The 12,083-nt window shown below is 38.0% G+C and overlaps 1 protein-coding gene across 1 annotated transcript in view; it reads right to left on the bottom strand.

The window, feature by feature from the left end:
• The window catches only part of ADK (adenosine kinase), a 269,341-nt gene that overhangs the window by 19,264 nt on the left and 237,994 nt on the right, over positions 1–12,083 (bottom strand). The gene's annotated exons all lie outside the window — the stretch shown is intronic.

Genomic DNA, 12,083 nt, shown 5'->3' with positions numbered 1-12,083 from the left:
AAAAAGAGGAGGGGGAAGAAAAGCCTGTCAACCAGCGAAAAGAAAAACCATCAGAGCTGTTTTGTTTTAATTTTTGGTAAAAATAGAAATAAAATGGAAAACACAGCTGCCAGTAGCTGGAACCTGGAGATGAGTAGTTTCTTCACTGTCCAGCAACAGAGCAGATCATAATAATCATTCTTACACTGACATACACAGTAGCAAACAAGGAAACCTAGTTTGGAAGGCACATAAAGAATTCACAGTCTCAAATCAGGCAAGTCTGTGTATGCTGCAGAGGTACCAGAAGGATCCTGGTTTCTGTGAAATGCAGTGTATCAGCTCTACTGCTCTTCACCATCTGCTACTAAGTGAACCAGGCAGATATAATGATGCTGCCTCCAGAGGGAACTGTTGGCTGGCCCACCAGGAGGGGAGGGGAGCATTAGCAACAACCATCCATGAGAGGCAAAGGAAAAAGGGTAATGAAAAACATAAGATGAATATTCCAATTAAAGAACAGGTTTCAGTCAGTTCTCAGGGCATCCTACTCTCTACTCTGTTAAGAAAGCTATTTAGAAATGTGCTTCAATGCTGTGTTGTGCTCTTAAGATAAGTCTTCAAGAGCAATGTTTTTTAGTAATTTTAACAGCATTCATTTGAATTGGAAATCATGAAAGAGAGGTCTTACATTAAACTCTGCCAGACAAGCAGAGTGTATTCATCCATTTCACAAGAAGGTATATTGATTTGCTCTAGATAATACTAAAACAATGAACAATGTGCTAAGTCTGTTGAAGACACATTGTAATAAACTAACCTGCTCCTTCCCAAGTGTGCATGGGCACACACAGATGTTCCATGTTAAATGCACAGCAGACAATTGCATATGCATACAAATGTCTGTGTTTGGGCACACAGAGTGAATAATGCACACTGCATTTTGAAAGCTGTAAATGGGGTATGGCACCAAATAAGATTCTATTCAAGCAAACTAGCACAAATGAAAGTTCTCATCATCATCTTTTCCCTTTCTTTTCCTCTGTCTTGACTCCCTCCCTCAGCTCCCTCTAGTATGTGCAGGTAAGTATTGCACAAGGAGCTCCTATTTTATTCTTTCTGTAGTAGATATAATTGTAATTAACTGAATTAGTTTAAAACCCCAAATATATTAGGAAAGTCAATTTTTAAAATTTTTCTTTTTTTCTGGTCACAGTTTTCCATGTCTGCCTGGGTAATACATTTTCTTTCTGCAACTTCCTATACATTTTCAAGCAGAGCAATAATCTCATCTTTTGAAGTACCGAAGTTTAAGAAGGAGCCAGCACGGCTTTGGAGCACATACTGAATTACAAAATATAACCATCTGCACATATCCAATAGGCAAATTATCTTTCTTTAACCTTATCTTTAGTTGATTCTAGCATAGTAGAATCAACTGAACTACAGCTGACAATAATATGTACTGTAAGATCAACAAAAGAACACTGAGGTTTGAGGTTTTTTTTCCTTTCCTTTACAATAAACGAAGTAAGTTAGAATTAAAGCTGCCATTAAATTACATTGCTATGTGTGTAATAGCACCAAAAGAGCTAATTTCTCTTACTGATCTGTGTTTTGTAGCAACTAAACACAACAAGATGAATCACGATGAAGCAGAAGTCTCCACTCTGAGTATCCTTTTTTTCCCGTCAATTTAATATTGCTTTAACTTCATTTTTGATCCAGTGTGTTACAAAGCTCCCAAATCCATCACGGCGGACACTGAGACACCTTGGCTAAGTGCACCGGTCGTCAGTGGCCTTGCTTTTCAAAGTCAGTTCTGATTTCATTCATCATTCTGAGAGCTTATGAAATAAAGAATAATTACATAAGTGTTTTGAAGTCCAAGTGCTGCTGCTCTGGGCATAAAATCCAGTGTTCTATTTTTATGTAACAAATATCTTCTATGATACAACATATACCACTTGGATATAATTTCCTGGAAGCCCAAAATTGTGAGTGCAAATTGCAACAAGGTGTCTACAATTAGGGAAATTTTAGAAAATAAGCATTAATGAAATCTAAAATTTTAGGGCTTTGATTCAACTTTCAGTGACTTTACATTTGTCAGGAACTCAGCTCTTTCAAAATGACATAGAAATAATCAAACCCAGACATTAATGTGACTTCATAGGCCAAAGACAAGGTAAGTTCACAGGTAAGTCAGAAGGATAGAGCTCATTGGTTAATTTAGTTCTTGTTAATCTCTACATTACATATATAAAGAGGTGAAATCTCTATTTAATTTCCTAGGCAAAAAAAAAAAAAAAAAAAAAGCTAGCATATCCAGTTTAACATATTATTGTAGGCAAAACAGTTTGGAGAGATAATAACTGGACATCAATAGTAACTGAAAAAACCCAGTGCTCCTTCCATTCTAATACTCTTAAGCTCCCAAATGAATACAGGCCTATTTCACAATGTTAGCAGGAACAATCAAACTCTGATGATAGGTGCAAATATACTACAGGTCTGTCTCTAAACCAAATTAGAATCACAGACTACATGTCTACTCTTAGTACAGTAATAAACACCAGCAAGCAATCGTTACATCCAATTAGGCTGAGTACTTTCCTTAACTGGGTCATTTACCAGTCTCTCTTGCTCTTAAAAGTAGATTAAATGTGTAAACTTACATTTAATTACCTGTAACAGAACCCTTATGGGCAACATGTTGGAGTGTCCTTAATTTTGTTTTAAAATAAAATGAAAGGAAGAAGGTAGACCTAAAATACATACAAAAAAGGTCTAGCTATTTCCTCAAATAATCTTTTGATCCATGGGTTGGTAGTGGTAGTACAGATGCTTACAAGATGGAGTCATATTCATGTTTCTTTTGTGAGCTTTAACTTGTAAAATAAAGGAACAACTGTGAAACAGAATTCTGTCCTGTCCCCTCCCCACCTCCACCCTCTCTAACTTTCTTTAGATCAGGGGCCAAATAAAAAAAAGAGATAAAAAGAAAAGGAAAAAAAAAAGAGACAGGAAGAACTTAACAGAACATAGAAACCTGAACTCCAAACCTATAAATGTCTCTGGGCAGCTGTAAGGTAAGAAGTAATGAGAAAAGTATTTGAAACCAGACCATATTGCTTAGGATGATTTTTAGCTCTCACCTGTCTCCAGAAGGTAAACCCCAAAAGGCTACAGGCTCTAAGTCTCTGTATCTTCTTCAGCACATCAATACATCTTCAAAAACCCTCAGTACAGAATACTTTCTCCTGTTTTGTAAAATAATGCTGCACTGTCCTTCACACGATGACACCACACTTGCTCATGTCCATCAAAGAGACATTGCAGCTCCCCCACCCCATCAACACAGCCCTGGCCAAAGCTAAAGGCAACGTGCGGCAGGGCTGAACCCCAGCTAGGAATCCCTCACACTTGCAGTGATGATGTGCTCCAAACCCAGCCCAGCTGATACAACCTGTACCTTCTAAGCAAACAGGAGGAGATCTGCATTTGCAGTCTGGGACTTCCAGGAGCCAGTTCTGGATGGCCACTCTGGTGCTCCTGGCACTTTGTGGGCGTGTGTTGAGCTGGCCTTGCTGTGCACATCAACACTTCCTCCCTCCACCAGCTAGGTCTGTGCACTGTGGGCCTGGTGCTGTAACTATGTAGGCTTGTCAGAAAAAGAAGGAACCTCTTTGTGCCATTCAATGGAGTTACAGCATGACAAGCAGGATTCAAGTCAGCCACATGCTTTGGGGTCTTTCTATCTAGTATTTTAACAGTACACAGCAAATGATGCTATATTCTAATGAATCCTATATATGCCCAAGAATAGTAATGCAGAACTTGTTTATTCTTTATTGCTATAATAAATATATAACTCTAATCAAGTTACAGAGCAGTTGTCATTTATAATGCTTTAGTATGTCTGTGGTATGATACAAGTAATACAAATATTAATTGATTTCCATAATAAAAACCCCAATTAATGGGTCTCTTTAGCAATGGAGCTAAAATTCTCTTTGCAGTTTGCTAAGCAAAAATGTTGATCAGGATGCAAAGCGCTGTCCCTCAGAGACAGCTAGTTCATTTTCAGTAGAAACAGAAAAGAATATGATGCCAAAGACTTCAAATCTCCTGTGGCTCTAGTCATAGTCCCATAGATACCCGTAGGGGAAATGACAGTGTGCAGACCCCATTTTCCTCTGTCCTAGGAGGTAAATGAGACTTGTCTTCCCCTTATAGCTCTCCTCAGACATACAAATTGTACCATTATCTGGTCAAGAGCATTTTGATTCAGAAGCCGTATTTGTAGCCTCTCACTGAAGTGTGATTCATAGGATTAGAGTTAATAGGGGAAAGAAGGCTCATCTGAATCAACCTGTACACTCATACACATCAACCATTAGCAATGATGTAAAATTAAACACTATTTTTGCACACAGCATGTATCCTCTGAACCTACACCCAATTCTCTCTGCAATCCTGTTAATTCAACATCACTCCTTTGAAATAACTCTTGATTTATATCAGCACAAGATTGGACTCACAACTCTGTATACAGTTACAGCAATTGTAAGAAATGTAATAACATTGACTAATGGCTCATGAACATCTATGGGCAAAATTTGTTTTGTTTACTTTATCAAAGGTGTGGGGCACACTTAAATGTCATTATTTTCTATATCATCACTGCCAGTTGAATCTCTACTTTATCCCTCATATTAAATAATTTTTAGCAGAAGTAAACATAACATTATTTAAAAGATGTAGAAGCAAGAGGTCAACAGAAAATACTAGTTCTGCTTCAGTTTGTTGCTAATAAAACATTTTAAAAAATATATATGTGCATATATATATGGAAAAACTGCCCTAAAGAACAAGCTGCAGAATTTTTCTGGCATGTGTCACAATGTTTAAGGTTTAGAATGGCAATGAACTCTGTTGAAAAAGCCTTTTGAGCACACAGGAATATTGCCATTTGCCCGGCAGGCACTGATTTCAGAGGCAGCTGAAACTGCGCCCACTGAACTGCCAGGACTGCACTGCTCTAGCTCAGCATGGTTGCTGGAGACATAAGGTCCTGCTCAGAGCTCCAGCCTCTCCTCTGCCTTCTGTCTGGGCTCACAAAAGGCTTGAGGACTCAGGAAAGACAAGGGGTGTGAAGTCACAGGCACCAAAATCAACAAAGGGTTCTGCAGGTATTTATTTCACTGCTACAACACAATGACTGTCTGGAAGTACTACGAAGAGCTCAGATCAAAATCAGTCCTGAAGACAGGAGAGATGGTTTACAATAAACAAAGCCCATAAATTGTATGATCCTGGTCTCTTCTGAAGAGCAAGCTCTACCACAGTGAGCTGAGCCACACCAGTGAGCACAGGGTGACACAAAACCACATCGGGTCTTGGATACGAACAAATGTAAGTATCTCTCCCTGCACTGTAAATCCTACATGCATTGCTTTGGGCGCTGTACATCTTAGTTGATCCCCACATGTAAAATACCAAGCCATGCTCCTCCATCATTATTTTTGAGCTGTGTATAGGAATTAGAAATACAAACAAATCTATATCTATTTGTAAATAGGTAGCCAAGACTCATGAACACACAGAGATGATGAGAGCTGGAATGTAAATGTCCAGTGTAAGGAACCCATCCCAAAGGTGTGTCTGGGTTACAGGGACACATGTTTCGCTCACACACACTCTTCAACCTTCTGAAGCATGGCTATGAGGACTGCGCAAAAATGAAACATCTCTCAGCTCAGAAACCAGACCATGTGTGCATTCACTGACCAACACACCAACAGGAAACAGGTATGCTTCTACTTCACTTTGTGGTATTCTACAGATGTATTTTAAACCACTGCACAGCTAGGCCACCAAAACACTGTCCTATGGGAGAATCTTCTGACAGGTACCAACCTATAAATCATGTCAATGCAATTCCTACTCACAAGCATATCAGGGCATTGGCTAAAAACAAAACCAAACCAAACCAAAATAAGAGAGAGGAAAACACATTATAATTTGATTTTGAGTAGGACAAAAACTGTGTTCTGCCTCACATTTTTCATACATTAACCATATTGCCCTAGCGGGGTAAACACACCTGTCAAAACTTGCAAGCTTTCTTAGCTATACCTCAGTTTCAGAGTGGTGAACACAGAAATCACATCATTTAAATAAATGCCATGTTACATGACAGCTTTTTTTATGCTACACGATAATCTGAGAAGCATGGGTTGTCAGTGGAGGCAGAAATGGGCCCAAGGCACTTCCATTTCACTTGAGCATCAGTAAGACTGAAAAGAGAAGGAGTGAGCATTAGGTCACTACAGAGCAGCTCTGAAGGAGATTTTTCTTCTGGGAGAATTTATATTTAGTTTCATAAATAAAATCAGTCCATTGGAATGAGAGAGACAGCCTTCCCTAGATATATTACTAAAAATAAGTTAACATATATATCTGCTTCTCCTTGAAAAATAAAAATTGTTACTAGCTGAACATTGATGAGGTAGTTATATCACAGAAATTCTACAGCACTGCCATTAAAAATTCAGATTACATGTAGAAATTTCAATTTTTCACCCTTTTATCTCAGAGCTCAGCTCTAGAATTTTACAAATTTTTTCTTCTCATTCTGTATTTGTAAGCTCCATGTTGCCTTTAATTAAGATCTCCCAAGACTACTTGTTTGCTTTTAAAGAATAAAACATGCTTACTAAATGAATTTTATCAGACTTTAGCAGGTTTTAAATCTATTTAGAAGATGTCACTGCAATGGAGGCCAAAATTTTTTCTAAGGTCAATGAGGAAATATCCTACCCTTAAAATGCCAGTTGAAACAGAGAAATTCTGCTGTTTTTAATGGAATTCTTTAAGAGTTATACTGGCCTAAGATAAAAATCTGGCCCAAAATAAAGGAGCTTATTTTCCCCCTACATTAGTTGCAGATAATTTCTTAGATAATTAAATACCCCAAACTATGGTCTTTGTAGTATCATGTTACCAGTTTAACCATGGACATAAACCGGATGGTAAATCTATCACCTTTTAAAAATAACGTCCCACACATTTTTGTGTAAATTATGCACCCCATAAATTTTACAATTATTGACTACACAGTGGATTAAATTAATTTCTACACAGTTACTGTAATATCAGCTTTGACAAAGAGTTTCTGGCAAGAGCTCTTGGATCATATGTTTGTGTATGAAGGCCTTTAAAGCATTGCAGTCCCATATGTGCACCCACAAAGGTAACTCAAGAGGCTTTACAGGGCATGCACTGTCATTTAATGTAAACCCCAATGCTTTTAAGTCAGGCTGCTTGACAAAAGCAAAATAAGTAACCTAGGAGAAAAATCAGAATTCTACAGCTTCTCTCTCTGCAGAACATTGTCAGACTCCTATCACCACCTGTCACTCCTGGTTACTTTTCCTTAAAGTATTATTTCTGTAGTATTAATTTGCTGAATAATTCAAATTTAAGTGATTCCAAAATAATGCCCAAAATGACACACTTATCTTTTTAGAGGCAAAAAAAACATTTTAAGATTAATCAAACTTCAGTTGGTGCATACAGGTGAGTTCAACTCATGATCTCTGTAATCTGTATTATTCTGTATTGTCAAGATGACCACCAAGATGTGTTTTAGAAGTAAAAGAATCCTGCTCTGAAGAGTTTCCAATCTGAAAAGCAAGGTTGGTGAGCAAGTAAATAGATGTGTATAAGAAAAATATGGACAGTCTGCTGATACAATTAAGTTTTAAAAAGTTATGAAGAAAGGCAAGAAGCGGATATTGCCTTAAAAACTGCAGAGATATGCAGGGAAAAAAATCTGGTTAGCCTACAGAGTGAGATCATTTGAATTGCAACTCAAAAATGCAGAAAAAAATGGAAAATATTTGTTATTTGTTACTTTTAGAAGCATTTCAATAGAAAACACACACTTAATGGCTATTTAGACAGTTTCACCGCTTTTTTTGGCCATCTTTTCCTGGAGGAAATAAAACCAGATTTAAAAGGAAAGATGTTAACATTTTTAAAGAAAAACTTTCCTTTTTCTGTGGTAACAAATATAATGCCAGAAACTCTCAACTTGCCAAATTCATCCTTTTACCAAGCTTCTACTCATCTTTGTCTAATCACTTTTCCTTTTTCCCCACATCCTTGGCCATCACCTGTTGGTTCTTGTTGATTAAAGCAATGACTGAGGTGTCTACTGCTGACCAGGAGGCTAATTGTAGCCAGTGATCCTGGCACAATCTGGATTTTCATGCTAACACAAACGGAGAAGGCTTCATTTTTCTTCCACAGAAATACAAATCTGATCTGGTTGCTGCTACTCAGTGGCAACAGTGGGGAGCAGACGGCGCCAGGAAGGAACAAAGCTGCTTGGAAGCAGACTAATGTTTGGAGCAGGATTCTCTGCTGAATGCACTTGTCAAACTCAACTTTTGAGCCTGTATTGATTTATTCAGCCAGTCTCTTATTTCCTTGCTTCTTTAATTCTTAAATACCTGTGCATTTGCACATTCAGGATAAAAGTGGAAGAGTGGTGCTCTCCTCCTGCAGCTCTGAGCTTTCCAAGCAGCCTCTGTTTCCCAGGGAGCCAAGCAGCGCCCCCCTCCATGGAGAGGGGGCTGTCCCTCCCCACCCATGCATCTGATTCCAGCAAAGGGCGAGCTTCAAGCCTAACCTATTCCTAGAGTTTGGCTTGGCCTTAGAGAGCCAAACCTCCTTTCTCTTTTTTATCTACTTCTAACATACTTTAATTTTTGCATACATTTCCCTCAGCAATTTGAGAGCACAGCTTCACATACTCTCATCTTCTCCAGTCTCCTCCAGAAGCCAACACACAACACATATCCAGTACAGACATCTAATATGCTTTACTTTGTCTTTCCAAATATCTGTTTTGACTGCACACACACAAGACCATTTTATGTTTTCTGTATGTTACTTTTCACAACAAAACAACTGTGCCCTGATTTTTGAAATGTTCAAGCTATCTAGACAAGCAGGAAATCAAAAACAATTCTTAGGTTATTTTATAATATTTGGTTTTAGCCAAGTATAAAAATGTCAGCGCAAAAGGCAGATACTTATATTTCATGATGTGTCAGAAATTAAAAGAAATTGCATTTTTAGCATTCTACTAACTAAAGCGTTTTATTGCTCACAAAAGGATTTTCATATTTTTGTAGGAATTTACAGCAGACAATAGGTATTGTAATCTAATCCACTGCAATTGTAATTTTTGACCAAATTGCTGTTGATAAATAATGCAAGTATTACGTTATTAAATTTTTTACAATTAGGTGACTGAGAAAGCTGTTTATTGCCTTCCGTTCTACCCTCTGTTAATAAGATCGTTGTTGCAGATGTTCATGTGTGCTGCATTGATGTTTAATGGTGCATGATGCTCTAGGTGGTTCCCATAACCTTGCTTTGTCTACTATGAGCTGACTCAATTGATATGATAATAGAGAAAAGAGGTCTGAAACAAGCTGGGCTGTACTGGCACAATTTGCATAACCTTTAAATTTGCCATCACTTGATAGCCAACTGCTCCTAAAAATTCTTATTCAGTTGTCAGCGAGGACAATGTACTGTACAAACAGCATTCTGCACTTGGACAGGTGCGGAGGGAAGAGAGGGCATGCACACTTTGCTGCACTCTTCTATTCTATCAAGAAATGTACTTATTATCAAATTTATACAGCAAACAATTTGGAGTACAGTTCTGCAGTTCCATTTTTGATCAATTGCTATTAGACACAACGCATGGCCTGGCATCTTTTCAGGTTCACAGTACAGTATCACAGTGTCACATAACAAGGGACATAAATATTTGGTTCCATAGACTCCTCTCTGATGTAGTTTTGACTGCTAATCCCTGGGGCAGGCATAAGAATCAGGATGGATTAGGAAGGCAGTGGGGGGCACAGGGTAGTGAACTACAGCAAACAAAATCAGTGTATGCAGCCTCCCAAACTTTAAATCTGCTGTCAGACTACTCTGTGCATTCTTTTTGAACAAACATTAATGTTATATCATTCAGTAGGTATAGCCAAAACATAACAATATAAAACCAGTCCATGTTTACCCTATTCACTAAATCTGCTGTCTGTATATACTCTATGCCAGATCTGCTTACTTTACTGTCTTTATTATTCATAACAAAGAAAACAGAGTGAAAATAAGACAGAGCCTACTTTCATTCACATGGGATCAACTACAAAACTACATAAACATTATTTTTGCCATCCAGAGGTTTATATCGTAACTGCCACTTCACAGTCTATAATATGCTCAGGTGTGTCAAGGCCAGGTCATTGGTATCAGACTGACAAGCACAGCCTACGTTTCACATATGGCATTTAAATAATTTCCACTTTGCAGTATCTCTAAGACCTACTGTGGAAATCACTGAGCCAAACTGATCATAAAATCTCACAATTCCACCTTTAGACAATTAACCATTTCAAAGCACTCCAATTAGCCTCCCACATGCCCTCAGAGTTCATTCTAGACATTTTGTCATCTTGCACAAAATAAATTCCAAGTCCCCAAAGTCAGGCAAAGCAGGACCCATTCAAATCCCCTTTGTCTGCTTTTTCCACTACAGAGGATCTCTGCTCTGTCCCTCCTGGAGCTAAGGATTCGTCTTCCATTCAGCCATCTACTTCCCACAACTTTCTCTGTCTGAAATTGGATGCTACAGCAGAGAAACTTCTAATCAAAGGGTCAGTTCCTGCAGTTAATTTTCATCCAGGGACACCATACATACCCACATTTTACTCTCCTTCCATTCTGTGCAATTATTCTATAGAGATTATTTGAGCAGGTGAAGATTAGAGGCTTGAAAACATAAGTTCCATCATTTATGGCAAAAGCATAACGCAGATAGCTGCAATTTAAACTTTTCTACAATGTTCATTCAACTGTAATCACAAGATGGGAAACAAAATCTCTAAATTAAAGATGATGGGCTACCAGAGTCTGTAGGGCACCTTCTGAGTACAGATTCTGCTGTTTAAACTCCTCTGTGATAATTTGTTATGAAGTGAACTGCTGCCAAGTAAAAAACAGGCTAACACTGCCAAAATAATGGAAAAAATATCTCCTAGAGAAGACAATCTGCCTAGGTGCCAGTGGTCAAAGGGTGCAGTTCTTTGTGCCCCTCACTTCTACCACACAAAGACCTCCAGGTGAAATGCGTTTTCAAATCTTTCAGCTCACATGAAGTTTGCTTTCTCTATAACCTCTAGGTAAGCTACAAAAATTGAATCACAGATTCCAGACAAGGTACAACACACATAAAAGACACATGAATCAGTATAATCCATTATATTCATGAATGTTTTAAGTTCTCCATGACCATAATCAATAGCCAATGAAGTTAATGAGATCTTTCCATTGATTTCAGAAGACACAGTCTTGAGCCTCAGAGGCAGCAACATCACATTCTCTCAAGCACTCCAGCTGACAACACACACTTTGATAATTTGCCTCTTCCCACCCAGAATTTCAGGAATAAACAAGAGATGCTATATCTTATTTCAAAGTGGTTTTGTGGAATGAGCAATATACCATTATATAGGTCCATATGGAGCATTTAGTGTCTTTAACTGAAGAGCAGTCAAGGCCACAGTAGTTACCCACGTTGTTAATGCCAGAATGAGATCCATAAACAAGATCTGTTATTTATTTAAGGAAACACAAAAAAGGCCTGAATGTGTCATCCTCCCAAAAGGCTGAGATTTTGTTTTGCTTTAACTTTGGTCCCTGGAAAGCAGTGATTCTAACTCTTATGTCTTCTAAAAGATGTAAGCCCATCCAATATATTTAAAGATTGATAAGTAGAGTTTTTAGTTCAAACTGGCCTTGACCTTGGGCAGTATGACATTATCTGAAAACCATTAATGGTCTGAAACTAAAGGAAAAGCTCATTAATAAAAGCAAAACCATACAAAGGTACAAAGGCAAAACAAAAAAACCAACAACCCCAAAACAACAAAAAAACGAAGTTTTATTAAAACTATTGATCCTGACCTAGGGCACTACAGACATTGATCTTCCCACATCTCCACAGGAAA

This window comes from Geospiza fortis, unplaced genomic scaffold, assembly GCF_000277835.1.
Source record: "Geospiza fortis unplaced genomic scaffold, GeoFor_1.0 scaffold130, whole genome shotgun sequence".
Taxonomy (NCBI): Eukaryota; Metazoa; Chordata; class Aves; order Passeriformes; family Thraupidae; genus Geospiza; species Geospiza fortis.
This window is presented reverse-complemented; position numbering and strand designations above follow the sequence as displayed.